We start from the raw sequence: 27,000 nt of genomic DNA, 5'->3' as shown, positions 1-27,000 counted from the left end.
GAAAGCAGACACACTTTACCTGATGCCTTTGTTTCAATGTGTGAGAAACCTTCCGGAAAAATTCAATACATCCTGCCACAGCTCCGTCTGCAACCGACCCCCTCTCAGACATGTGGCTCTGAATTTCCACCCGCCTGCCAAACTAGTTTAAAACCTCCTGAATCACACAAGCAAATCTCCCAACCAGGACATTTGTGCCCCTCCAGTTCAGGTGCAACCCGTCCTTCATGCACAGGTCCTACCTTCCCCAGAAGGTATCCCAATGGTCTAGGTTACTGAAGACCTCTCTCCTGCACCAGCCTCGCAGACATGTGTTAAGCTGCATTTGCTGACTGTTCCTCATCTCTCTATCTCATGGCATCGGTAGCAAACCTGAGATCACTACTCTACTCGTCCTGCTCTTCAGCTTCCAATCTAACTTTTCAGATTCTCAATCCCTTTCTTGGCTATATCATTGGTGCCAATATGTGGCTGCTCAGCCTCCTTCAGAAATCCAATCGGCCACATCCCGGACCCTGGGCACCGGGAAGGCAACATACCTTCCGGGAGTCCTGTTCCTGACCACAAAATCTCCTGTCAATCCGTCTAACTTTTGAGTTCCATACCACTAGCACTTTTATTTTTTCCCCCCTGCCCTTCTGAGCCACAGTGCCACAGACCATAAGACCATAAGACATAGGAGTGGAAGTAAGGCCATTCAGCCCATCGAGTCCACTGCTCCATTCAATCATGGCTGATGGGTATTTCAACTCCACTTACCCGCATTCTCCCCGTAGCCCTTAATTCCTCGTGACATCAAGAATCTATCCATCTCCGCCTTGAAGACATTTAGCGTCCCAGCCTCCACTGCACTCTGTGGCAATGAATTCCACAGGCCCACCACTCTCTGGCTGAAGAAATGCCTCCGCATTTCTGTTCTGAATTGACCCCCTCTAATTTTAAGGCTGTGTCCACGGATCCTAGTCTCCTCGACTAATGGAAAACTTTTCCTAGCGTCCACCCTTTCCAAGCCATATATTATCTAGTAAGTTTCTATTAAATCTCCCCTTAATCTTCTAAACTCCAATGAATACAATCCCAGGAGCCTCAGCCGTTCCTCATATGCAAGACCAACCATTCCAGGGATCATCCGTGTGAATCTCCGCTGGACACGTTCCAGTGCCAGTATATCCTTCCTGAGGTGTGGGGACCAAAACTGGACACAGTACTCCACATGGGGCCTAACCAGAGCTTTATAAAGTCTCAGTAGCACAAAGGTGCTTTTATATTCCAACACTCTTGAGATAAGTGCTGAAAATGTGTTGCTGGTTAAAGCACAGCAGGTTAGGCAGCATCCAAGGAACAGGAAATTCGACGTTTCGGGCCAGAGCCCTTCATCAGGAATGATCCTTCATCCTGATGAAAGGCTCTGGCCCGAAACGTCGAATTTCCTGTTCCTTGGATGCTGCCTAACCTGCTGTGCTTTAACCAGCAACACATTTTCAGCTCTGATCTCCAGCATCTGCAGACCTCACTTTTTACTCTTGAGATAAGTGACAACATTGCATTCGCTTTCTTAATCACGGACTCAACCTGTATGTTTACCTTTAGAGAATCCTCGACTAGCACTCCCAGATCCCTTTGCACTTTGGCTTTACGAATTTTCTCAACGTTTAGAAATAGTCTATGCTTTGATTCTTTTTGCCAAAGTGCAAGACCTCGCATTTGCTCACGTTGAATTCCATCAGCGATTTCCTGGACCACTCTCCCAAACTGTCTAGATCCTTCTGTAGCCTTCCCACTTCCTCAGTACTACCTGCCTGTCCACCTAACTACGTATCATCTGCAAACTTCGCAAGAATGCCCCCAGTCCCTTCATCCAGATCATTAATATACAATGTGAATCGCTGCGGCCCCAACACTGAACCCTGCGGGACACCGCTTGTCACTGGCTGCCATTCTGAAAAAAAACCTTTTATCCCCAATCCCTAATGCATCCCAGTAGCTCATCTCGAACACCATGGGCCCTCACCTTGTTCAGCAGCCTCCCGTGTGGCACCTTATCAAAGGCCTTTTGGAAGTCTAGATAGACCATATCTACTGGGTTTCCCTGGTCTAACCTACTTGTCACCTCTTCAAAGAATTCCGACAGGTTTGTCAGGCATGACCTCCCCTTACTAAATCCATGTTGACTTGTTCTAATCAGACTCTGCTCTTCCAATAATTTAGAAACCTCATCCTTAATGACGGATTCCAGAATTTTACCAACAACCGAGGTTAGGCTAATTGGCCTATAATTTTCCATCTTTAGTCTTGATCCTTTCTTGAACAACGGGGTTACAACAGCGATCTTCCAATCATACGGGACTTTCCCTGACTCCAGTGACTCTTGAAAGATCTCAACCAATGCCTCCATTATTTCCTCAGCCACCTCTCTCAGAACTCTAGGATGTATCCCATCGGGGCCAGGAGATTTATCAATTTTAAGACCTTTTAGCTTTTCTAGCACTATCTGTTTTGTAATGGCAACCATATTCAACTCAGCCCCCTGACTCCTTTCAATTGTTGGGATATTACTCATGTCTTCCACTGTGAAAACTGATGCAAAGTACTTGTTAAGTTCTCCTGCTATTTCCTTATCTCCCATCACTATGCTTCCAGCATCAGTTTGAAGTGGCCCAATGTTTACTTTTGCCTGTCGTTTGTTTCTTATGTATTGAAAGAAACTTTTACTATCATTTATGATATTACTGGCTAGCCTAGCTTCATATTTGATCCTCTCCTTTCTTATTACCCTCTTTGTTATCCGCTGTTTGTTTTTGTAGCCTTCCCAATCTTCTGATTTCCCACTGCTCTTGGCCACTTTATAGGATCTCTCTTTTTCTTTGATACATTTCCTGACTTCCTTTGTCAGCCATGGCTGTCTAATCCCTCCCTGGATAATCTTTCTTTTCTCGGGGATGAACCTCTGTACAGTGTCCTCAATTATACCCACAAACTGCTGCCATTTTTGCTCTGCTGTCTTCCCCGCTAGGCTCTGCTTCCAGTATATTTTTGTCAGTTCCTCTCTCATGCCCTCTTAATTACCTTTATTCAACTGTAACACCATCACATCCGATTTTGCCTTCTCTCTTTCAAACTGCAGACTGAACTCTACCATATTATGATCGCTGCTTCCTAAGGGTTCCCTTACTTGAAGATCTTTTTTAATTCTGGTTCATTGCAAAGCATTAGGTCCAGAATAGCCTGCTCCCTTGTGGGCTCCATGACAAGCTGTTCCAAAAAGCCATCCTGTAAGCATTCCATGAATTCCCTTTCTTTGGATCCACTGGCAACATTATTTACCCAGTCCACCTGCATATTGAAGTCTCCCATGATCACTGTGACCTTGCCTTTCTGACATGCCTTCTCTATTTCCAAGTACATGTTGCGTCCCTGGTCCTGACCACTGTTACGAGGTCTGTACACCACTCCAATTATAGTTTTTTTTTGCCTTTGTAGTTCCTCAATTCCACCCACACAGACTCCACATCATCTGACGCTATGTCATTTAGTGCCATAGATTTAATTTTGTTCTTAACTAACAAGGCAACCCCACCCCCTCTGCCGACCTCCCTGTCTTTTCAATAAGTTGAAAATCCTTGAAGGTTTAACTGCCAGTCCTGACCCCCCTGTAACCACGTCTCTGTGATGCCTACCACATCATAATCATTCACTATGATCTGTGCCATTAGTTCATCTGCTTTGTTATGAATGCTACGAGCATTCAGATAAAGTGCCTTAATGCTAACTTTATGGTTAGACCTGACAAATATGGTTTTCCCCTGGTAGGCTATCCCCACCAGCAGTATCCAAAACGGTATACTTATTGCTGAGGGGAACAGCCACAGGGGACCCCCGCTCGAACCGTCCTTCCCTTTCCTCGCAGTAACCGAGCTATCCTTATCCTGTGTCTGGGGAGTGACCACTTCCCTGTACATCCTCTTAATTTCCCCCTCAGCCTCCCGGATGATCCGGAGTTCATCCAGCTGCAGCTCCATAACTCCGTTTTCGAGAAGCTGGAGTTGGGTGCACTTCCCACTTAAAACCTTCTCAGAAGTCCTTCGCTCCTCCCTCGCACCTCTCATAGAGAGTGATATGGGTAATGTAATTTCTGCAGTTTCACACACTCTCTCTCTCACGCAGGAGTCACGCATTCTCACATAACACACACTCACACCACACACATTCTTTTGGTATGGGTAAGGTGATTTCTGTATTAAGACTGAGGTTAAATTAGTAAAGGCTAATTGTAAGCAACTAGGCCACATGAGAACATGAACCAGAAGTCACCTCTGTTATGTCAGGAACATGGTAACCTTGGGCAAGATACCAAGGAATGCTTTAGCAGATAAATGCTTTAACCAGCAGAATTGTTAAAAACAATATAACATTTAATTAAAGAATTGGCAGAGAAAAGCGTGAGATGTTTTAACCAATGGAATTGTCATTAATGTTTTTACATGTAAAAAATAATGTATAAATATCAGTGCTGTAAAATCTTCCGTCGCGATTCTTCCGAAGCTCTTTTTTTTGGAAGCCGCCCAAACTTTCAAGTTTGAAATAAACATCAATTGCTCATTTGTGTGTCTCGCAGCATTTCGATTTGCCACGGGAAAAGTGGTAGCCGGAGGGGATGAGGGCTGGTGCTGTCAGCTTGGAGTTCGCCTCCTAGGACGGGACCTTGTGGACAGTCTCCCTTGAAGTCAATGGTTAAAGGACAGTCCGCGGTCGGCAGAGTGTGGAGGCAGAACTCGGTTGATCTGAACCATAGCCCTAGTGTAGAATAGTTAGCCGAGTGTCAGGGACTATTCTCCGGAGATTTAGAACACCTAGACAGAATTCACTTATAACAAGAGGCAGGGAGAAACAGAAAGACATAGATATACAGAGGGGCATGGTCATAAAGATACATGGTCATACAGAGACACAGGGAAACACAAGATCACAGAGTCATCGAGATTCATCAACATTGTCAAAGAGTTAAAGCAAGTCATGGACAGTCAAACACACAGAGAGGTAGATGTAGAGAGAGACCTCGCGGTTTGTACAAGATACCTCACTGGGAGGGGGAATCTCTCCTGTCCCCCTCCACCCCCCAATAACCACCATCCTGACCCTCGGGAACGGGACATGTTGACACAGTCCGCTCTCCCTCGGCGCTTTTCCTTCCCGCGTGGCCCCGACGCCATTTTAGCTTCAGGCCTCGCCCCCTCAGGCCCCGCGCGAGATGGCGGTTAACGGCCGCCTCGTGCCCCAAGTGACCGTTAGCAGCTGCTTCAGGGGAAAGACTCTTTAAAGGGACAACCCTTTCAGGAGAGAGAAACAACAGGGCCGGCTCCGGGACTCGCCAAACTCAATAATAATCACAAATACACACACAGACAGAGAGGTGGGAGTGAACAAGAAGTTGTGCGGCGGCACATCAAGACCAAAGGCCACTCTCCCGAAGGACGGCTGTCCCGGACTCGAAACGTTGACCCCGCTTTCTCTCTGTCTGTCTCTGGACAGATGCTGCCAGGCCTGAAGCACAAACAAGGTCCTCGGGGGTGAGTCCGAGTTCAGGATCCTATTAAGGTTCGGTTGGCAGATGGATGACAGTGTGGGAGGGTATGTAATGGGATTAGAAGAATAGTGACAGAGACTGTTTCCTAAATGGGGAAAGGTTCCGGAAATCTGAAGCACGAAGGGACTTGGGAGTCCGAGTTCAGGATTCTCTTCAGGTTAACAGGCAGGTTCAGTTGGCAGTTAGGAAGGCAAATGTAATGTTAGCATTCATTTCGAGAGGGTTAGAATACAAGAGCAGGGATGTACTGCTGAGGCTGTATAAGGCTCTGGTCAGACCACATTTGGGACATTGTGAGCAGTTTTGGGCCCCCTATATAAGGAATGTGGGAGATTAGAAATGTAGTTTCTGCAGGAGGTGGTGGTTAGAGATGTAGTTTTTGCAGATGGGTGAGGGGGTGTTGTGTGTGTGTGGGGGGAAGGGAACATTACACAAACAGTCACGGGATTCTTGCAGCATACTTAAGGCTAAGATTTTAACAAATATAGAGGTTTTTGTTTAAGAAATAGTTTTAAACTAAGAAATAACTTTAAAGTGTTGTACTTGACCACAAAAGAAGCAGTCGGGGCATTTCAGTATAAAGCTTATAGAATGATAAGAGAAACTGGATAAAAGAACAAGCTGTAACAAACAAGGAACAAAGAATGCAGACATACAAGGACAGCAGGATGGCCAGATAAGAAAATAACTAGAGCAAAAAAAAACAAGTGAGATAATTGGCTTATCTTAGGATGGGAAAAGGGAGAAGTGATTCTGCAACTTGCAAACAGAATAAGAATGCTTTTTTTTGTGTGCATTTTTACTTGATTGCAGAAGTGTCCGGTACTTGCAAGGCCATAATAAATTGTTGTTGTTGCCAAGGCTTTGTCTCAGGCTGATTTGTGAGTGAGTTTTGTTTCTCACAATTGGGGGCCTTAACCGGGATCCAAAACTCCGACCACTCGACACTCTTAGGATGAAGGGGAAGGTGCACCTCGCCGATTTTGGCAATCTCCAACTCCCTTGTTTGCCGTTCGTGGTTTGGGTGAGTACGATCCAGACTGGGAGACCCTGGAAAAAAGGCAGGCAGACGCGGCGGGTTTGGTCGGGCAACTCTTGTGCACATGACTCAGGTAGGGAAAGCTCTTAAAGGATATATCCGGGTAACCGGGGACAGCGGTATTTGCTGCAGGAATTGCCGCGGGATGGGGCGCACTGAAATGACCACTGAAATGTGCACAGACCAAGGGTAAGAAAAGAGACCTTTAATATTGCCCTGGTGGTCGGGACATACAGAAAGTACGGGGAATTGGTGATATATAAAATAAAGCATATGTCAATGGAAAACAACCCGGGTCAGAAGGACTAGTAGGTGAAGGGCTACTGAGGGTGCACTGCGTAACTAACTTATGGCCAGATGTCCGGAAAAATATTCATAAGCTAGAGGAGTCGTTGTGGGAAGCTCAAAGTGTCTGTGAGACACGGTACGTGTGTGTGTGTGTGTGTGTGTGTGTGAGAGAGAGAGAAAAAAGAGCTGTACAGCTAGTAGAAAGTTTAACCCTTTGTGATTCGGTTTGAATGCATATTTGTTGGTGATTGACTGTTAACGGTTGAAGTCTCAAAAAGCATATAATTGGCCAGATTAATTAAGTTTGCAATAATGGGATGCAAGGGGAGTTGCCTGTATAATGATCGATCTGCAAATAACGTTAAAGGGGGATATATCCCATCCGACAGTTCTTTGGGGAGAATGTTGGGTAGTTGGGAACACAACTCCCGAATGCGGGAGAAAGATAAGGCTGCAATGATAAACTATTGTTGTTTCGTTTGGACTAGAGAAAGTATTAAGGCGCCTCGTATTTTCTGACCCAAATATGGGTCCGATGAGGATTGGCTGTGACAAGATCTTAATATATATGTCAATCGAAACGAACTGTACAGTCAAAAAGAGTCCAATTATGTGGCTTGTTGGATAGGGAGCGCGGGAGTAAAATTATGTCCCATGAATACGGATAATCAGGAAAAGAACAGAAAAAAAATGAACAAGGGAAGCCACAATGGGATCCCTTAATGTGTTTGCTGCCCCCATATACTACTCCCTGGAACGAACCTACAGCTCCCGAAATAGAACTGAGTCCAGACACAGAAAGGGGAACTAAAAGACGCAGAATGTAGCGGGCTCAGAATCACTCGAGCCACCACATGTAAAGGAGGGGCAGAGATAATGGAAACGTAAAATTATGTCCCTTACGAGAGATTCCGATTGGGGAAGGTACAATCGGATGTGTAAACGCTCCCTTAACTAGCAGTGAAGTTAGGGTCTTTAAAAAGGAAATGAAAAGTTTAATAGAGGATCCGGTTGGACTCGCCGAACAATGAGATCAATTCCTAGGGCCTAATTTATATACCTGGGGAGAACTGGCGGCAATTTTAGCAATGTTATTTTCAAGGGAAGAACAAGGTATGATTAGGAGAGCGGCTTTACAGGAATGGGAAAAGAAGCACCCAATTGGGGAAGAAGGGGCCCCAGCAGAACAGAAATTCCCAAATGTTGACCCTCATTGGGAAAATAATGACCGAGAAGATAGGGAGTCAATGCGGGATCTACGAGAAATGGTAATATTAGGAATTAAAGAGGCGGCACCTAGATCACAAAACTTTGTTAAGGTTTTGAAGTACGACAAGAGAAGGATGAAACCTCGTCTGCATTTCATAAAAGGCTCAAGGAGGCCACAAGGAAGTATTTGGGAATGGATCCCAATAATCCAATAGCACAGGGACTCTTAAAGGTCCAGTTTGTAACTAAATCATGGCCAGACATACAAAAGAAATTACAGAAATTAGATGGATGGAGTGAAAGACAGATGGAAGAACTGTTATGTGAGGCACAGAAAGTGTATGTGAAAAGGGAAGGCGAGAAGCAGAAACAGAAAGCCAAAATAATGGTGGCGGCAGTAGAAGAAATAACAAAAAGGAGAATCGGATCAGTGGATAACTGGAAGGGTAGGGGAGCACACGAAAGACAAGGGTCAGATACCCGGGAAAGGAGACAACAGGCAGGGTGTTACCATTGCGGGAAAGTGGGGCATTTTAAATGGGAATGCCTCGAATTAGCACTAGAAAGGGAAGCTGTTTCCCTAATGACCTTAGATGAAGATTCGGGGAGTCAGGGGTTCCTTCCTCCTGAGACCCACCAGGAACCCTTGATAAATTTAAAGGTGGGACCTGAAGGGGAGGAGGCAGTATTTTTGGTGGACACGGGAGCAGCACAGTCGTCCCTAAGTTTTAGATCTACCGGCTATAAATTGACTAAGGAGTATCTTAAGGTTTCCGGAGTAAAAGGCGAAGAATTCTTGGTGCCTATTTTTGAACCAACCCTAATTAGAAGAAATGATGAGGAAGTGATAGGACAATTATTATATATTCCTGACATTGGAAGTAATCTATTGGTAGGGATTTGATTATATTGCTGGGCTTAAAAATTGGGGTGGAGGATAGTGCAGTAACTGTAACAATGGCTATGTTAACACCTAGTGAAGAAAAACATATCAGCCCTGATGTGTGGGCAAAAGCTGTTAAACACAGGGCATCTAAATATTACTCCGTTGGTGATTACATTGACTCGAGAAGATGAGACGGTTCGGGTTAGACAATACCCTATATCGTTGGAAGGCTGTAGAGGTCTGCAACCAGTTATAGATTCTTTGGTTAAAAACTGGACTGTTAGAACCATGTATGTCGCCCTTGAATACCCCAATACTGCGCGTCTGCAAACCAGATGGAACCTATCGATTGGTGCAGGATCTTAGGGCATTGAACCGATTGGTTTGAACATGACACCCGGTGGTACCTAATCCATATACTTTGCTAGGCAAAATACCGTGTAACCACCGCTGGTTTTTAGATTACTTACGATGTGGAAACAGGCCCTTCGGCCCAACAAATCCACACCGAAGCACAACCCACCCAGACTCATTCTCCTACATTTACCCCTTCACCTAACACTACGGGCAATTTAGCATAGCCAATTCAGCTAACCTGCACATTTTTGGATGGTGGGAGGAAACCGGAGCACCTGGAGGAAACCCACGCAGACACGGGGAGATGTGCAAACTCAACACAGACAGTTGCCTGAGGTGGGAATTGAACCCGGGTCACTGGCACTGTGAAGCAGCAGTGCTAGCCACCGTGCCGTTCCAGTGTAATAGATTTAAAAGATGTATTCTGGGCTTGTCCTCTGGTCCCAGAAAGCCATGACATGTTTGCTTTTGAATGGGAAAACCCATACACTGGTAGAAAACAACAGTTACGATGGATGGTACTTTCCCAGGGATTCACAGAATCGCCTAATGTATTCGGGTAAGTACTGGAACAGGTCCTGGAACAACATAAAATGCGTCAGGGAACGTCATTGTTACAAATGTGGACGATTTACTTGTATCAGGACAAAAGAGAGATGACGTGAGTTTAGCCATCAATAGACTGTTAAATTTCCAAGGGCAACAGAGTTTAAGAGTCTCTAGGAATAAATTGCAATATGTAGAGAAAGAGGTGAAATACTTAGGACACCTTATTAGTGAGGGCACTAGGCGCATTAACCCTGAGAGAATTAAAGGGATAGTAGAACTGCCCCTTCAGACCACCAAACTAGAATTACGGAAGTTGATGGGCTATTGTGGATTATGGATAGAAGCATACGCCCAGAAAATGAAGGGGTTACATTACAAATTGACGGAATCTGAACATGAAAGACTGCACTGGATAGAAGAGGAAAAGGAAGCGTAGTCTAATATGAGCTCCAGTGTTGGCCTTTCCCTCCCTAGATAAACCATTCCTCCTTTTTGTGACAGTAAATGATGGAATATCATTAGGAGTGTTAACCCAGAAAAGAGAGGGAAAGAGACAGCCCATAGCCGCCTTGTCCAAGATCTTGGACCTTCTCTTGAGAGGATGGCCTGAATGTATACAGGCAGTAGCAGCCACTGCCATACTGGTAGAGGAAAGCCATAAACTTACTTTTGGAGGGGCGCTAGTCATTAGTACCCCCCATCAAGTTAGCACTTTGTTAAACCAAAAGACAGGGAGATGGTTGACAGACTCATGAATCCTAAAATATGAAGCCATCCTGATGTAGAGAGATGACCTTGTGTCAGCAACAGACACCTGTCTAAATCCAGCCACCTTCCTATGGAAAGGAGAACCTCTGGACAAACGAGAATTAGAACATGACCGTCTGGATATCAAACCAAAGTTAGACAGGACCTAAAGGATATCCCCTTACATGACGGGGACAGACTGTTTATAGACGTGTCATCAAGAGTAGTACAAGGAAAAAGACACAATGGATATGCAGTAGTGAACGGTAATGAGAATCGAATGGTTGAGGCTGGCCGGCTGCCTAACACATGGTCGGCCCAGACTTGAGTTGTATGCATTAAACCAAGCTTTAAAACAATTAGAGAACTGAGATGGGGCAATTTACACCGACTCCAAGTATGCCTATGGGGTGGTACATACCTTCAGAAAAATATGGCAATGGCCGGGGAAAGGAATTGATACACGAAGAGTTGATAGGATAAGTGTTGAAAAATTTGGAATTACCCCAGGAAATAGATATGGTCCATGTACTTGGGCATCAGAAGGGGAACACTCTAGAAGCAAGAGGGAATAGGCCAGCAGACAAGGCAGCCAAAGAGGCAGCTATAAGTCATACAGTAACAAAAATACAGGTTCTCACACCCATAGTGGAATCCCCTTCCCTGAACCCCGTGTACACTGAGGAAGAGGAAAAGGAATTCCAGGAAATGGGGGCAACTAAGACAACCCAAGGAAAATGGATCCTCCCGGATGGAAGGGAGTTATTAAGTAAACCAGTGATGAGAAACATCCTAACCACCTCGCAACAAGGCAATCACTGGGGCTCCCAATCTACGTGTGACATAGTGTTAAGGAAGTACGGATGTAAAGGGATATACACGTTAGCCAAACAGGTATGTGCAGGATGCCCGACTTGCCAAAAGATTAATAAGAAAGTAACGAGAGGGGGGGCCAAGAGGAGGAAGAAACCCTGGGGTAAGACCTTTTCAAAGAATACAGGTAGATTACATAGAATTACCCCCAGTAGGGAAACAAAAGTACTTATTAGCCCTAATGGATCACTAACTGGGTGGGTGGACGCATTTCCAATGTCCTCAGATACCTCGAAGGGAGTAGTGAAAATTCTTTCAGAACATATAATTCCTTAATATGGAGTGGTGGAAAGTATAGATTCAGACCAAGGTAGCCATTTTACCTCTAAGATCCTACAAGAAGTAATGGAGGGATTAGAAATCTCTTGGGAATTCCACACTCCTAAGCACCCGCCTTCCACTGGACAGGTGGAACGAATGAATCAAACCTTAAAGAAGCAATTGTCTAGGCTTGTCCTAGAAACTCAATTGCCATGGACAAAATGTTTACCTATCGCGTTGCTACGCATCAGGACTGCGCCTAGGCGTGATATTGGCCTCTCTCCTTCTGAGGTTTGGCCTACCTTTCTTGGGTGGAAGAGAGGAATTACCAACTGTAGAGTTCAGTGAGAAGTTTTTGAAGAACTATGTTGTGGCGCTCGGCTCTTCTTTGTCTGTCCTTAGGAAGACGTGTCTGTTGACCCAGGCACCTCCACTTGAGTTCGCAGTGCATCGGGTATGATACCAAACTGCATCCAAGCTGGGAGGGACTGTTCCTAACCCTCCTGACGACTGAAACAGCCATCCAAACTGCTGAAAAAGGGTGGAGTCATCACACTCGTGTTAAGGGCCCCATGGATGTTCCTTCCCCTTCGGCAGAGTGGCAAGCTCATCCTACAGACAACCCTCTGAAAGCCAATCTGAGCAAATGAATGGACTGAGATAAGAGACTATTAAGTATTGGTTAAAAAAAACTGTATCCCAAAACAATTGTAAGTGTTGCATGGACTCACTCCTCCCTGGCATACAAAGGGTTAGGGAATAGACAGATAGGGTTGTGAGCTGAAATGAGTGGTCAACTTTATATTGTCACGATGATATTGGCGCTAGCTGCCAAGGATTGGGGGGGGCGGGGGGGGTGGAATCATTTTACCGCTTTATGTCAGAATTATGCTTAACTCAAGGGGCATACCGACTGTTGAGTATGTGCTGAGATCCCACACCATGGGAAATCCGGAATTCCTCTCACGGTAATACCACTTACCAAAGAAGAAGTGTACGATGTACAGCAATTTGACTCGGGCTCAAATGATACAACTTGGAGATTTGAAAGGGGTAATTATAACTTTGTGGGATGGTTCCCTCGACCAGCGCTGAAAACTCTGGGTACTATCGATGGCCTTAGAGTTTCCCTACCGGGAGGATCAGTAAATACCACTTGTTTCTGTAATCAGAATGATACCGCACCCTTCCGATTAGGAAAACCATCTTGAGGCTACACCAGCCAAGCCACTGCCATGACTATTCCCCGAATATTAAATGGGACATATTGGGTGTGTGGCTTAAAGGCCTACCCATTTATCCCCGACGAGAAGTACGTTTGGAGTGGCGAATGTAACGGGAATGGGTGCTGGGACCATCCAGTTCAGACACTACCCCAAAACCAGAAAGATTGGAGTGGCTGTTTCCTCCCTGATGCACTACTGGAATGAGCTGTAAATAAAAGAAAAGACACTTTACCAACGGTACATATTTTAATGAAGTGGGCGAGGGTGCACAGGGAGCATTACCAGCATATTGCCTTGGTGGCTGGAGAGTTGTGATTGAGAGAGGTTGGACAGACTGGAGTTGTTATCCTTACAGCAGAGTAGATTGAAAGAGAGGGATGTATAAAATGATGAGGGATGAAGATGGGGGAGGCAGGAAGAAACTTTCCCCGCTTAACAGTGGTGGGGGAGGAGTATAGATTGAAGGTAAGGGCCAGGAAGTTTTGAAGGGATGTGAGGAAAATCTTGTTCACCCAGAGGGTGGTGCGCAATCTGGAAGTCACTGCCTGTAAGGGTGGTAAATGCAGAAACTCTCATCACATTGAAGGAGGATTTAAATGTGCACTCTGATGTCAAGGCTGTGAATCCAAGTGCTGGGGAAGTGGGATAAGAGAATATTGAGGTGGTTGTTTCTGACCAGCACAGATTTGGGCCTTTTTCTGGGCTGCAGACTTCTCGGAAATTATGACTAACTCACTTTGAGATTTGTAAGCTACATCCAAGATACCATCTAGCGTGATTTTGTACATTTCATGTTCAGAGATGAGGGGTTTGTCGTTGAAAGAGAGATTCAGCAGTTAAGGCCAATGTGCTCTGGAGTTTAGAGGAATAAGGGAGATCCAACTGAGGGCTATAGGGTGGTAAAGGAGGTGGGATTGACAAAGGAGACAGAGAGGATGTTTCCTCAGGTGTGACAATTTAGAACGAGAGGGCCATTGTTTCAGACAAGGGGGTGGGACTGATTGAAACGAGAAATGTTGAGAAATGGCTTCTCTCCAAGGCAGAGGGGGTGGGAATCCACTTCCCAGTGTGTGGATGCATGTTGGGACACTGAATAAATTGAAGGAGGGGACAGGCAGATTGTTAATCAGTGAGGGGTTAAAGGGAGGGGGGACAGTAATCTGCAGTGAGACTGGGGTGAGATCAGCCGCAGCTGTATAGAAGGGCAAAGCAGGGTCCCGTGGGATCCGAGCCCGCATGTTGTGTTGATCGTCCAGCTGCCTGAACACTTGTTAGTGTGGCTGGCTCATAGCACATGCTCAGAAAGCTCTGCATCTCAGTGCCTAAACTGTGTAATGTATAACAGGCTATTAGTTTCTTAGTAACCAAGACCATAAGATATAGCAGGCATTCGGCCCATCAAGTCTGCTTTGCCATTCCTTCATGGCTGATATGTTTGTTAACCCCATTTTCCTGCCTTCTCTCTGTAACAATTTATCCTCGTACAGATCAAGAACCTATCTCTGTCTTAAAGACATAATGACAGCCGTCTGCAGTAATGAGTTCCACGCATTCCCCAATGTCTGGCTGAAGAAATTCCTCCTCATCTCCGTTCTAAAGGGAGTTCTTTCACTCTGAGGCTGTTCCTTCGGGTCTTAGTCTCTCCTACTCGTGGAAACATCTTCTCTATGTCCACACTATCCGGGCCTCTCAGTATTCTCCAAGTTTCAAACAGATTCACCCTCATCCTTCTAAACAAGTCCAGACTCATATTCCTCAACCTCTCCTCGTATGACAAGCTCTTTATCCCGGGGATTTTTCTTGTAAATCCTTCTGCAGCCTTACCCCTTCCTCAATACTACCTGTCCTTCCACCTATCGTTGTGTCATCAAAGAAACACTCAGGGCAATGAAATGAAACACTCCTCATGTGAATGATGCTAGACCCAGAGCAAATGGCTCTTTGCCCCCAAAGACCAAGGCCAAAACGGACCATTCTCAAACAATAAGCTGTTGTACTAGGGCAATCAACTGATTGATTGATTGAGAATTCTCCACGAAGGTATACAGAAAAGCCACACACAGACCAAGTCCTGAACTATCAAAGCAACCACCCCAACACACACAAACGAAGTTGCATCAGGACATTATTCAAAAGGGCCACAACACACTGCAGCACACCAGAACTACAAAAAGAGGAGGAGGAACACCTATACAAGGTATTCACCAAAAACGGATACCCGCGCAATTTCATCAACAGATGCCTAAGGGAAAGACAACAAAATGAGGACATGCCACAACCCAAAGGACTGGTCACACTCCCATACATCAGGGAACTGACAGCCAGACTGCTGCGACCACTAGGACTCATAACAGCACACAAACCAACAGCCACTCTCAGACAACAACTCACCAGGACAAAGGACCCAATTCCCAGCATGAGCAAAACCAACGTAGTGTACAAAATCCCATGCAAGGACTGCACAAAACACTACATAGGACAAACAGGAAGACAGCTAACAACCCGCATCCATGAACACCAACTAGCCACGAAACGACACGACCAGCTATCCTTAGAGGCCATACACTCAGATGACAAACAACATGAATTCAATTGGGACAACACCACTGTTATAGGGCAGGCCAAACAGAGAACAGCCAGAGAATTCCTAGAGGCATGGCACTCATCCACAAATTCTATCAACAGACACATGGACCTAGACCCTATATACTGGCCACTGCAGCAGACAGCAACTGACAACCGGAAGTGGCAGATTCAAACCACTATAAATGCCGGCGGAATCAGCACAGCAGCGCTTCACAGGAGGCTCCAAGCACTGAGGATGTCACCTAGAAAGGGGACGAAACGTTTGCAACAAAAACTCCCAGCTCGGCGAACAGAACCACAACAATAAACCAATGAATGGGAAACAATATCTTGCTTTCATGTCAGAATTGTTCAAATTTTCAACACCTCAATAAGGTCACTATTTCATCTTCTTTGCTCAAAAGAGAATAAGCTCAATCTCCTGAACCTTGCCCTGTATCTAAAGTCCCTCATCATTGGTATCATTCTCATACATCTCCTTCACACTGTCTGCAGGGTCTGGAACATCCTTCCTTTAAGTAAGGTGTCCAGAACAGAAGAAAACCAGCCTGGGTAATAGAGTGCCAACTCTCTTTGTCAAATGTATTTCTAAATTCAGCTTCTATTGCCAGTGACGATAAGGTAATATACATTTACAAAGAAATACCCAATAGATCAAAGGTTTATCTCCAATATGATCTACTATTCTCCATTCAATACTTATGCTGTCACCGGAATTAATTTGTTTTCTGACCTCTGCTTTGTGTTGGGTGTTAGGTTAGCTCATTTGGCTGAATGGCTGGTTTGAAATGTGGAGAAAGATTGACAGCGTGGGTTTGAATCTCTCACTGGCTGAAGTTACCATGAAGGACTGTCCTTCTCCATCTCTTCTCCTTGTGTGAGGCGTGGTAACCCTCAGGTTAAACCACCACCTATCAGTCCTCACTCTCTCCTCCCGCTCTTTCTCTGACACTCCACCTGAGATCCACCAGTGTCTTGTACAACTTCAACATCACCTCCTTGTTCTTGGTCTCTATGCCCCTGTTAATAAAGCCGAGGATGCAGTGTGTTTTATCAACTGCTCTCCCCTTGTTATGCCGCCTTCATTGATCTGTGGACATAATACCCAGGCTCCATCTGCTCCTGCACCCTGCTTTAGATTTTTTTAACCCGCTAAATGTATTGTCTTCCATTTCTTTCAACCAACGTCATTTGCCAAATTTGTTTTTGAATCAATTTTGCCTTTATTTTTGAATGTTCGTGAATTAAAACCTGTTTGTTTAATCAAACTTCATTTTCTCCATCTTAATTGTTTTGCTACTAACAATATAATTCCACAAGAACATACAGTCGAGGATCATGTTGAGGCCATTTAACCCCTCAGGAACCTGCTCCGCTTTCCCGTCTCCGCCTCAACTCCACTTTCCTGCAAACACTCCCTTTGACCCATCACTGATTAACAATCTGTCTGTCTCCTTCTCCAATTTATGCAGTGTCCTGGGTGGTGGGGGGAGTGATCCCACAGCTTTACAACCACTTCCTAATTTGAGAGAATTCATTCCTCCTAATCTCTGTTTTCAATCTGCCCAGCTCCTTATCCTGAATCGATAATCTCTCGTTCTAGGTTCTCCCACAAGAGCAAACATCCTCTCTTCATCTCCTTTGTCAATACCTGCTTTAGCATCTTATAGCCCTCAGTTAGTTTTCCTCTCTTCCAAACTCCAGAGAAATTGCTCAATCTCTCATCTAAGGCAAGCGCTTCATCGCTGGAAATGATTCGGTGAATCTCTTCTGAACTGCCTCTATCCTCGAGAGATCAAAATTGTACCAGTCCCTTCTTATAAGACTAACCTTTCATTTTGGCAATCAATTCAGTGACTGAAGGCTGAAAATGTGTTGCTGGTTAAAGTGCAGCAGGTCAGGCAGAATCCAAGAAGCAGGAAATTCAACGTTTCGGGCATAAGCCCTTCATCAGGAGGGCTTATGTGTTGTATGAAAGGAGAGAAGGTTAGCACTCCCCTTGAGAAGGATGGAAGGGGTCCTAGTGGCCTAACACAACACATAAATGGTTAAGGCATTGCCATCTATTTAGTGGTGTTGTATGAAAGGAGAGAACGTTAGCACTCCCCTTGATAAGGATGGAAGGGGTCCTAGTGGCCTTACACAACACACAAATGGTGAAGGCATTGCCATCTACTTAGTGATTCCTGATGAAGGGCTTATGCCCGAAACGTCGAATTTCCTGCTTCTTGGATGCTGCATGCCCTGCTGCGCTTTAACCAGCAACACATTTTCAGCCTCTGACCTCCAGCATCTGCAGACCTCACTTTTTACTCAATCAATTCAGTGATGTCCTTTGAACTCCCTCCAACTCAACTCCATCCCTCCTCAAGGAATGGAACCAAAACTGTCCGCAGTAGTACGGATGTGGAATCCCTTGTACTTTTGCAGCAACAGTTACCTACTTCCATACTCCATTCCTTTCAAAATAAATGCCTTCCTTGTGACCTGCTGTAGCCTGTGCACAGACATTTTGAACTTTCTCTCCTACTCAAATGATAACATGCCTTTTTCAATTCTTCCAACTTCCTATTACTCCACTTTGACAGAACTGTGAACTTGAACTCCAAGTTCCCTCTGTTCCACTACACTCCTCCATGAAACTCCGACCTTAATTTGTCTTTCCAAAACGTAGGATCTCACACACTCGCAAAGCTATGCTGACCATTCCATATCAAACCCAATCTTTCCAAATGCATGTAAATCATATCTCTCAGAATCTTCAAGTAATTTACCTCAGATAGATTAAGGCTTAATGGTCATACAGTCATAGAGGTGTACAGCATGGAAACAGACCCTTCGGTTCCTGATGATTCCTGATGAAGGGCTTATGCCCGAAACGTCGAATTTCCTATTCCTTGGATGCTGCCTAACCTGCTGTGCTTTAACCAGCAACACATTTTCAACTGTGATCTCCAGCATCTGCAGACCTCACTTTTTACCCTTCGGTCCTATCCGTCCAGGTCGACCAGATATCCCAACCCATTCTCATCCCACCTGCCAGCACCTGGCCCATATCCTTCCAAACCCTTCCTATTCATACACCCGTCCAAATGCCTCTTAAATGTTGCAATTGTACTAGCCTCCACCACATCCTCTGGCAGCTCATTCCATATACGTATCTCCCTCTGTGTGAAAAAGATGCCCCTTAAGTCTCTTTTATATCTTTCCCCTCTCACCTTAAACCTATGACCTCTCGTTCTGGACACCTCCACCCCAGGGAATAGACTTTGTCTATTTATCCTATCCATGCCCCTCATAATTTTGTAAACCTCTATAAGGTCACCCCTCAGCCTCCAATGCTTTAAGGAAAACAGCCCCAGCCTATTCAGCATCTCCCTATAGCTCAAATCCTCCAATCCTGGCAACATCCTTGTAAATCTTTTCTGAACTCTTTCAAGTTTCACAACATCTTTCCAACCAGAAGGAGACCAGAATTGCATGCAATATTCCAACAGTGGCCTAACTGATGTCCTGTACAGCAGCAACATGACCTCCCAATTCCTGTACTCGATACTGTGACCAATAAAGGAAAGCATACCAAACACCACCTTCCCTATCCTATCTATCTGCGACTCCACTTTCAAGGAGTTATGAACCTGCACTCCAAGGTCTCTTTGTTCAGCAACACTCCCTAGGACCTTTCAATTAAGTGAATAAGTCCTGTTAAGATTTGCTTGCTCAAAATGCAGCACTTTGCATTTATCTGAATTAACCTCCATCTGCCACTTCTCAGTCCATTGGACCATCTGTAATCTGAGGTAACCCTCTTCGCTGTTCACTAAACCTCCAATTTTGGTGTCATCTGCAAACTAACTAACTGTACCTCTTATGCTCACATCCAAATCATTTATGTAAATGACAAAAAGTAGAGGACCTAGCACTGATCCTTGTGGCACTCCACTGGTCACAGGCCTCTAGCCTGAAAAACAACCCTCCACCGCCACCCTCTGTTTTCTACCTTTGAGCCAGTTCTATATCCAAATGGCTCATTCTCCCTGTATTCCATGAGATCTAACCGTGCTAATCAGTCTCCCATGGGGAACCTTGTCGAACGCCTTACTGAAGTCCACATAGGTAATATCTACTGCTTTCTTAGGTTTTTCTTTGCAACCATTCTTGAATAATGGTACATTTGCCACCCTCCACTCTTCTGTGACCTCACCTGTGGCTAAGTATCAGCCAGGACTCCCGCAATTTCTTCTCCAGCTGTTGCAGTGATCACCTAGAAATTGGACAAACTAACGGATATAAGGGTAGAAAAGTCTCCTGGCCCTAACTGATTGCATCCAAGGGGACGAAAAGAGATGGCACTCTTGGTGATTTTCTAAACTTAGTTGGACTCTGGGGCAGTTCCGCAGATTGGAAAACAGCAAATGTGATGCCACTGTTTAAAAAGGGAGGTAGAGAAAACAAATGGGGAATTATAGGCCAGTTAGCTTAACATATGTAGTGGCAAGATGCTAGAGTCTATTATCAAGTAAGAAATACCAAGGAATCTCGATAGAAATTGTCCCAATCGCCAGCCACAGCAAGTCATGCTTAATTCATCTTCTAGAATACTATGAAGACTTTATAAGTACGCTGAACAATGTGGACCAAGTGGATGTGATATATCTAGATCTCCAAAGGCATTCGACAAGGTGCCGTGCAAAAGGATGCTGCATAAGATGAAGGTGCACGGCATTACAGGCAATCCATTAGCATGGACAGAGAGTTGGTTAACTAACAGGAAGCAAAGAGTGAGGAAATTTGAATGCTTTTCTGGTTGGCAATCGATGACTAGTGGTGTGCTTCAGGGATCAGTGTTTGGACCGCAGTTGTTTACAATTTACACAGATGGTGTGGAGTTGGGAACCACATGTGTGTTAAAGTTTGCAGATGACAAACGTTTAGAGGCATATGTTCAAGTGTGTGGGTGAAGGTCTGGCAGATGGAGTACAATGTTGGTAAACGTGAAGTCATCCATTTTTGGAGCAATAATAGTAAAAAGGACTATTACTTGAACAGTAAAAATTTGCAGTAAGCTACTGTGCAGTGGGACCTGGGTTTCCTTGAGCATAAATCGCAGAAGGCTGGTCTGCGGATGCAACATGTTAGTACTAAGGCAAATGGAATATCGTCCTTTATTGGTGGAGGAATTGAGTTTAAAAGCGGGTGGATATGTTGTGGCTGTATAGGGTGCTGGTGAGGTCACATCTAGAGTACTACGTGCAGTTTTGGTCTCCTTACTTGAGAAAGGAGGTATTGACACTAACAAGGTTACAGAGGAAGCTCGCTAGGTTCTTGAGTTGAGGGGTTGCTTTAAGAGGAGAGACCGAGTAGGCTGGGATTGTAATCATTGGAATCTAGAAGATTGGTGGGGGGGAGGGGGGGAAGGAATCTTACTGAGACATATAAAATTATGAAGGGAATAGATGAGATTGAAGCAGGAAAAAAGTTGCCACTGGCGGGTGAACCTAGAACAAGAGGGCATTGACTCAAAATCAGTGGGAGCAGATTTAGGACTGAATTGAGAAGGAATTTCTTCACCCAAAGGGTTGTGAATTTGTAGAATTCCCTGCCCAGTGAAGTAGTTGAGGTTTCCTCATTGAATGTTTTTCAAGCTAAGATAATGTTTTGAAGAGTAAAGGAATTCAGGGTTATGGTGAGAGGCTGGGTAAGTAGAGTTGAGGCTGGGAAAAGTTCAGCCATGATCTTGAATGGCAGAGCAGGCTCAAAGGGCCAGATTCTTATGTTTTTAATTCTTAGTGGTCAATCATCCCAAACCTAGAACATCACTGCAGGAGTTTCTCAGGTTAGTATCCTTGGCCCAACCACTCTGAGTTGCCTTGATGACTTTACGTTTGAATGAAAGTCCAAGTTAGTACTCTGATTACACAATATGTAGCACCATTTGAGACTCCTCAGGCACACAAGCAATCTCTGTCCTAACACTGTAAAAGAAGTTCAGTCACATGGAACACATTTTGTGTAACAGGACATCTCAAGGTCCTTCAGGAGAGTTTGCAAAATGAACATTGGGCACGGACCCATTGAATGGTATTCCCTTGAATGACGAAAATTTTGATTGCAGGGCAAGTTTTGAACAAATATTAACAAGGAGAGAGGCAGACTGTTGAGGGATGGAATATCAGAACTTCCTACTCAGGCAAGACCATAATGGAATGATTGACAGTCAGATGCTAATTGTGCAGAATGAATGGAATGCAGCTATCTCAGTGAGGAAGTGCAGGTAACAAGGCCAGGGAGCAACACAGCCCAATATGCAGATATCACAGAGTTACGGACTGGATATTATAGTGAGCAAGAGGGATTTTTACAATTTTTAACTGGAGCAAATTTCTGTTCATGGAGGCAGTACCTTAGTGGTATTGTCGGCAGACTATTAAACTAGGGACCCAGGTCATGTTCGGAGGATTTGGTTTTAAGTTCTACAATGATGGATGAGTTGAATGAAGATATGGAATTGATTGTTGGAAAATCTCACCTGGTATACCGAAGTCCTTTAAAGGAAGGAAACAGTGACCATAACCCAGTCTGCTCTATGTGATTCTAGATCTGCAGTGATGTGGTTGGCTCTTAACTGCCCTGGATGAGCGAGTGGTGCCCACATCCTGTGAATCAATAAAACATCCAGTGCTGTCGAATACACAGTCTGATAATTTAGCAACAGTGGAATAATGGAGACATTGGGTTGTCTGATGGGATAGAATTGGATAATGTCAGCAGACATATGAACACTAATGCTGAGCCTTTGGATGAACTCACCTCATGGTATCATGTGGTTGAGAATAGCAGAAGCCAGGGATAGGGTCCTCCCTTGAGGGTTACCAACTTCTAGGTTTTTGGAAAGGAAATGAGGCCACATTGGTCTTCACTGGATGGATGATGATGGTGGAATTAAAGTGAGAGAGACCTTACCAGACAAGAGCATGAACTATTACCAATATCGGTGAATGGGAGGAGGTTGAATGTTCGGCAATTGAATGGGAAAATGGTCAAGAGACGAGAAGTCAGACCAAGGCCACACGACGCCCCTGGAGGAAGAGCGCCTCATCTGCCACCTAGGAACCGTCCAACTACACGGGATGAATGTAGATTTCTCCAGCTTCCTCATTTTCCCTCCCCCAACCTTATCTCAGTCCCAACCCCCGGATTCAGCACAGCCCTCGTGACCTGCAATCTTCTTCCCGACCTGTCCGCCCCCACCCCCTCTCCAACTTATCACCCTCACCTCCTTCCACTTATCGTATTCCCAGCGTCTCTCCCCCAAATTCTCCCCCCATTTAACTCAGCCCGCTTGGCGCACCAGCCTCAATCCTGAAGAAGGGCTTATACCTGAAACGTTGACTCTCCTGCTCCTCAGATGCTGCCTGGCCTGCTATGCTTTTCCAGCACCATACTTTTCAACTAAGGGGAGGATGAGACAACTCTGGTTGACATCAGAAGTCAGGGAGAGCATAAAGGCAACAGAAGCAACTCATAGTGTGGTAAAGATTAGTGGAAGCAGAATATTTGGAAGTCTTTAAAAAACAGAGAGAACTTTTAAAAGAAAAAAGGTGAGGGCGGGCAAAGAAGTGAAATATGAGAGTAAGCGAGTTACTAATGTAAAAGAGGGCTGCAGGCCCTTTTGGATATCTAAACAGTTATGGAGAGACAAGAGTGGACATTTGGACAGTTTGAAAACAATGCTGGAGAAGTAGTAATGGGGAACCACGGCATGGCAGAGGATCTGAAGAGGTACTTTCCATCAGTTTTTAACAGTGGAAGACACCAGTGACAAACCAGAACTTCAAGGGAGTCGTGGAGAGAGAAGTGAGTGCATTGGCCATTGGTAAGGGGAAGGTGCTGGGAAGCTGAAGGTGGATAAATCACCAAGACCGGATGGACTACACTCCAGATAACTGAAGGAGACAGCAGAGTAGATTGAAGAGGCATTGGTGATGATCTTTCAGAAAGCAGTAGAGTCAGGCAGGGTCCCAGATGACTGGAAAATGGCTAATGCAACACATGTTTAAGAAAGGAGGGAGGCAGAGGCAGGAAACTATCGGCTACATAGCTAGAACATAGTCATTCCTAAGGTTTGAGAATCCCTTGTTTAGAATGAGGCTGCAGAGTACTTGAAAGTGTATGGTAAAATAGGGCAGAATCGCACGACTTTGTTAAGGATAGGTCTTCCCTGACAGATCTGTTTGAATTCTTTGAGGAAGTAACAAGCAAGTAAGACAACACAGAGCCAGTGAAGGTAATTGATTTGCATTTCCAGAAGGCCTTTGATAAGGTACCACACAGCAGGCTGCTAAATAAGATAAAGGTAGAGAATTGGCAGAAGGCAGAGAGTCAGGATAAAAGGGTCTTTTACAGAACGGCAGCCGATGACTCATGAACATCCACACTGGTCAGTGTTGGGACCACAACTGTTCATGTTATGCCTTAACTATCTGGACAAAGGAACTGAGGGCATTGTTACTATGTTTGCAGATGAGACACATGTCGGTGGAGGGGCAGGTATTGTTGAGCAGGTGCGGAGGATGTAGAAGGATTTGGACAGGCTGCACGAGTGGACAAAGAAGTGACAGATGGAATACAATGTGGGAAATTGTGAGGTTATGCACTCTGTTAGAAGGAATAAAGATGTTGATAACATTCTGAACAGGGAAAGGCTTCAGAAACCTCAAAGGCAAGGGACCTTGGGAGTCCTAGTTCAGGAATTCTTCTAAGGTTAACTGGCAGGTTCAGTTGGCAGTTTGGAAGGCAAATGCCATTTTAACATTTATTTCAAGGAGGCTACAATACAAGAGCAGAGATGTACTGCTGAGGCTCTATCAGCTCTGGTCAGACTGCATTTGGAATATTGTGAGCAGCTTTGAGCCATTATCTCGGGAAGGATGTGCTTGTGTTGGAGGGAGCCCAGAGTACATTTACAAGAATGACCCCAGGATGAAGAACTTGTTAGAAAAACAGCAATTGAGGATAACTTCTGCGTCTGTATTCAATAGATTATAGAAGTATGAGGGGGATATAGGAAGGATAGAAAGACAGGTAAAAGAGAAGGCAGAGTGGTATTTTTGATTAAGGAAAACATTGCTGCTCTAACTAGAGAAAATATTTCTGAAAAAGATCATCCAGTGAAAAGACCTGGGTTAAAATAAGAAAGGGATAATCACCATGATGGGACTGTACTATAGGCCCAACAGTCAGAAGGAAACTGACGAACAAATATACACAGATTTCAGATATATGTAAGAATATAAAGGCCGTAGTAGTAGGATTTTACAAACATTGTCTGGAAGTACATGTGTTAAAGGCTTGTGTTAAAGGCTTGAATGGAGAAGAGACTTTTAAAATTCGAAGAAAATTTCTTAATTAACATGTAAATGTTCCGAGAGAAGGAGCTTCATGATCCAGGATACAAATGCTACAGTAAGTTTAGAAAGTGGGGGCGAGAGAGGGGGGGAGTGGCGGTTTTGATAAGGGATAGCATTACTATTGTACTTAGGGATGATATTCCTGGGCAGTTATTTGGATGGTACTGAGAAAAACGAAAGGGATGCTTATCTTAATGGAATTGTATTACAGACTCCCTCATAACCAGCAAAAAGAAATTCAGAAACAAATTTGTAAGGAGATTTCAGTTCTCTGTAAGAATAATACGGTGGTTATGGTAGGGGATTTTAACATTCGAAATGTAGACAGGGACTGCCATAGGTTTAGAAGGAGAGGAATTTATTAAGTGTGTACAAGGAATGTTTCTGATTTAGTATGTGGATGGTTCTGCCAGAGAAGGTGCAAAATTTGACCTACTCCTAGGAAATAAGGCAGGGCAGGTGACTGAGGTATCAGTGGGGGAGCAGTTTGGAGCCAGCAACCATAAATCTGTTTGTTTTTAAATAGTGATGGAAAAGGACAGACCGGGTCTTAAAGCTGAAGTTCAAAATTGAAGGAAGGCTAATTTTGACAGCATTAGGTAAGAACTTTCAAAAGCTGATTGGGGGCAAATGTTTGGAGGTAAAGTGAAGGCTGGAAAATAGGAAGCCTTCAAAATGCAATAACAAGAGTCCAGAGTTAGTATATTCCTGTTTGGGTGAAAGGAAAGGCCGGTAGGTGTAGGGAATGCTGGATGACGAGAGAAATTGAGGTTTTGGTTCAGAAAAAATGAAGCATATGTCAGGTATAGTCAGGAGAAATTGAGTGAATCCCGAGAGTATAAAGGTAGTAAGAGTATCCTTAAGAGAGAAATCCCAAGGGCAAAAAGGAGACATGAGACAGCTTTGGCAAATAGAAGTAAGGAGAATGCAAAGAGTTTTTAGAAATAGATTAAGGACAAAAGAGTATCTAGGGAGAGAATAGAGTCTCTCAAAGATCAGCAAGGCACCTGATGTGTGGAGCCATGGGAGAATGGGAAGATACTAAATGAGTATTTTGCATCAGTGTTCACTGTGAAGGAGGACATGGAAGATAATAGAATGTGGGAAAATAGATAGTGATATCTTGATAAATGTTCACATTACAGAGGAGAAAGTGCTGGATGCCTTGAAAGGCATAAAAGTGGATAAATCCCCAAGACCTGATCAGGTGCACCCTCGAACTCTGTGGGAAGGTAGGGAAGTGATTGCTGGGCACCTTGCTGAGATATTTTTATCATTGATAGTCGGAGGTGAGGTGCTGGGTGACTGGAAGACTGTTAATGTGGTGCCACTATTTAAGAAAGGTGGTAAGGAAAAGCCAGGGAACTATGGACCGGTGAGTCTGATATCGGTGGTGGGCAAGATGTTAGAGGGAATCCTGAGAAACAGGATTGACAGGCATTTGGTAAGGCAAGGACTGATTAGGGATAGTCAGCATGGTTTAGTGCGTGGGAAAATGTGTGACATGAACTTGAATGAGTTGTTTTGAAGTAGTAACAAAGGGGATTAATGAGGTCAGAGTGGTGAATGTGATCTATATGGCCTTCAGTAAGGCTTTCAATGAGGTTCTTCATGGGAGATTGGTTAGCAAGGTTAAATCTCATGGAATACAAGGAAGGTAGCCAATTGGATGCAGAACTTGCTCGATGGTAGAAGATGGGGGTGATGGTGGAGGAGAGCTGCTTTTCAGACTGGAGGCCTGTGACCAGTGGTGTGTTGGATCCACTGCTTTTCATCATTTATGTGAATGATTTGGATTTGAACATAGCAGGTATAGTTAATAAGTTTGCAGATGACACCAAAATTGGACAGCAAAGAAGGTTCCTTCAAAGTACAACAGGGCCTTGATCACATGGCCAATGGGCTGAGGAGTGGCAGATGGAGTTTTATTCAGATAAATCTGGGCGCTACATTTTGGAAAGGCAAATCAGGGCAGGACTTGTACA

The 27,000-nt window shown here is 44.6% G+C and overlaps 1 protein-coding gene, 1 non-coding gene and 1 pseudogene across 2 annotated transcripts in view; all 3 read left to right on the top strand.

Annotated features, from left to right (window-relative positions):
* Positions 1 to 27,000, top strand: part of LOC132837100 (histone H4) — a 1,051,674-nt gene that overhangs the window by 892,091 nt on the left and 132,583 nt on the right. The window lies entirely within an intron of this gene.
* Positions 17,570 to 17,676, top strand: LOC132837405 (U6atac minor spliceosomal RNA; annotated as a pseudogene).
* LOC132837403 (U6atac minor spliceosomal RNA) lies at positions 17,679 to 17,807 on the top strand. Its single transcript, XR_009647530.1, has one exon. It is a non-coding gene; the product is annotated as a U6atac minor spliceosomal RNA (small nuclear RNA).

This window comes from Hemiscyllium ocellatum, chromosome 49 (genome assembly GCF_020745735.1).
Source record: "Hemiscyllium ocellatum isolate sHemOce1 chromosome 49, sHemOce1.pat.X.cur, whole genome shotgun sequence".
Classification (NCBI taxonomy): domain Eukaryota; kingdom Metazoa; phylum Chordata; class Chondrichthyes; order Orectolobiformes; family Hemiscylliidae; genus Hemiscyllium; species Hemiscyllium ocellatum.
Note: the sequence above shows the minus strand (reverse complement) of the source record. Positions and strands in the feature narration are given on the sequence as shown.